Source organism: Neophocaena asiaeorientalis, unplaced genomic scaffold (genome assembly GCF_003031525.2).
Source record: "Neophocaena asiaeorientalis asiaeorientalis breed wild unplaced genomic scaffold, Neophocaena_asiaeorientalis_V1.1 C48863972, whole genome shotgun sequence".
Classification (NCBI taxonomy): domain Eukaryota; kingdom Metazoa; phylum Chordata; class Mammalia; order Artiodactyla; family Phocoenidae; genus Neophocaena; species Neophocaena asiaeorientalis.
In genome coordinates this window covers 1-2,607 of record NW_020185028.1, presented here as the reverse complement: position 1 = coordinate 2,607, position 2,607 = coordinate 1, and the positions used below count along the sequence as shown (strand labels likewise).

At 40.8% G+C, this 2,607-nt stretch overlaps 1 pseudogene; it reads right to left on the bottom strand.

Moving 5' to 3' along the window:
* Positions 1-2,084: 2,084 nt before the first annotated feature.
* On the bottom strand, positions 2,085-2,604 carry LOC112392064 (60S ribosomal protein L19 pseudogene; annotated as a pseudogene).
* Between the last annotated feature and the right edge of the window lie 3 nt (positions 2,605-2,607).

The following is a 2,607-nucleotide window of genomic DNA, read 5'->3' as shown; positions in this document are numbered from 1 at the left end:
GAGCCTGTGCTCCGCAGCGGGAGAGGCCGCAACGGTGAGAGACCCGCGTACCGCAAAACAAACAAACAAACAAAACACAGTACGTGAAAAGGACTACACTCTCCTTTTTTGCCCTAAAATTTTAATTTCCGGGGAGGGAGTCATGAGCATCTGAGGCATCCATAGACAGAAAAATTTAATGAATAAAATATTGTCAACTTGGTTCCCTATTTCCAAACAGATTAGAATGGCAGAGACAAAAATGATTGTTAGTGATTTTTTCCCCCACATTGCAATACCCTGCTGTGATTATGTTTTATTTTGCATAATGAAAGGATAGCACCTACTCAAGTGGCTTAAGTTTACACTTGCCTGTTTCAAATATCGGCATTCATAATTTATGGTCAGCTGATTTATACTACTTCATTTGAGTAGACAGAAAATGCTTCTCATTAAAAATAAATTCCTAACACATGAAAATTTTATCTTTTATTTTTCCATGTTGAGTTTTTCATAGTCATTGGATAAATGTTGCTGCAAAATCTAATTTTAAATTCTGATACATTTTTATGTCCTTATATTAAATTCTGAACACATATCCTATGTCTGGGAATACTATGACATAAAAAGCTGAAACACAAAGTGAAGCTATTGCAGATGTCTAACAAGAGAAAACGGACATACAAATACCCTTGTAAATCTCAGTAAATTATAATTCAATTTTGCTCCAGATTTAAAAACCTTGCTTGTTGGTTTGAGTGGGGGTATACTTGCCCCACTTAGCACTGTCCACTTCCCATGAAAAGCAATCCTGTTATCTATCTTCTTTGACCCCTTTGGATGCACAGTTGTGGTGGAGCCACTATTCCAATTTTGTGCCCTGAGACAATGCTTCCTTCTGCACTTTCTCAGTTTATCCCACATACACCATGGACATGCACCCCAAGGCTTTACAACATCCCCTGGCTTCCAGGAAGATATAGACTGACCTGGGTTTAGCCATCCCAGGAAGGTTCTGGTTTGCTGGGAGGGGATTCTAAGAGTCGGGACATCATCACAGATACTGGCCAAGCAGAGCTGTTGGCTTTAATTGTCACTTTCAATCAGATCACCTTTAATTTTATGTGTCTTTATATGAGAGTTCCATATACCAACTCATTTGAAAACAAGGTTCTCCCTTTCTTAAGTTCCTTATAAGCACTGTCTTATAACCAGCTCGGAAAATAGGAGGCAATAATAACATTCTCTGATGTGCTTTTCATTGAGTCCTAGGAAAGCTTACTTTCCACATCTATCTGTATATAAATATGCAGATAGGGTGCTCAGTGACCTGCTAGCAGTCACTCAGTTTGTGTCCTTCTTGAGTCAAAATTTTTAACTGCAGGAATTTTGTAAGAGGCAAACTGGTGAATGAGGAGATCACATCATTTCATCTATTAGTGTCTGCCCATAAGCTCACCCTGCAATCTTCCATGCACTTTTGAAAAGCACCAAGAGAACAGCATTGCCACCAATGCTGATGGGTATCTCACAGGTATAGGGAAAGATTCCGCAAATGCCTTTTCTTCCTATTTACACCTTTATGAGCCTTTATACAATTTTAGTAGGCATTTATTTGTATATGTTTATGGTGTCCAAGAACATGTTTAATCATTGTTCTTTAATATTCTCTGTAAAAGGAAAGCCTCCTCTGTTGTAGCACACAGAGGAAAGTGATAAGTAAAAGTACCTTCTATCCGTGGAGACCTTGATTTCTCAAAGAGCTTTTATGTTGATTAATTCACGTAATATTCACAAACACTTTGGCATGAATATAATACTACTAAAACAAAGGACATTGTGAAAAGTACTGGTTTTAAAGCAGATGACTCCAAGAATCACCTGTTCTCTCTTTTAACCATCAGCTGGTTAGTTATCTTCATCACAGGCCAGCCTGGTTCCAACTGCCCGACTGTGAGGTTAGCCATAGGGTCTCTGACCATTTGTCTTTTGTTCTTCTTGAGAAGATTTTTTTTTTTTTAAGGCAGATAAAGGCTTGTTTTTTATTGAATGAGTGGTCTATCTAATTGCCGAGGCCACTATGTACAGAGAAGAGAGGGAGAACTTTATTTCTTGGTCTCTTCCTTCTTGGACAGAGTCTTGATGATTTCTTCCTCCTTGGCCTGGAGCCGGTCTTCATGGTCCTTGTGGGCTTCCTTGGTCTTAGACCCGCGGGCCCCAGCCTGGTCCGTCAGAAGCTTCTCGCAAGCCTTGGCTGCCTTCAGCTTGTGGATCTGTTCCATGAGAATCCACTTGTTTTTGAACACGTTACCCTTTACTTTCAGGTATAGGCTGTGATACCTGTGCTGGTCAATCTTCTTAGATTCACGGTATCTTCTGAGCAGCCGGCAGCCAGGTTAACTTTTAGGGCATTAGAGCACTGGCAGTACCCTTTTGCTTACCTATGTCCATATGCCTGTCCTTCCTGTGGCCCAAGGTGTTTTTCCGGCATCGAGCCTGGGAATGGACCATCACAGGCTTCCTGATGATGAGCCCATCTTTGATCAGTTTCCGGATCTGCTGACGGGAGTTGGCATTGGTGATTTCCTTAGTCTCATTGGGGTCCAACCAGACCTTCTTTTTGCCACA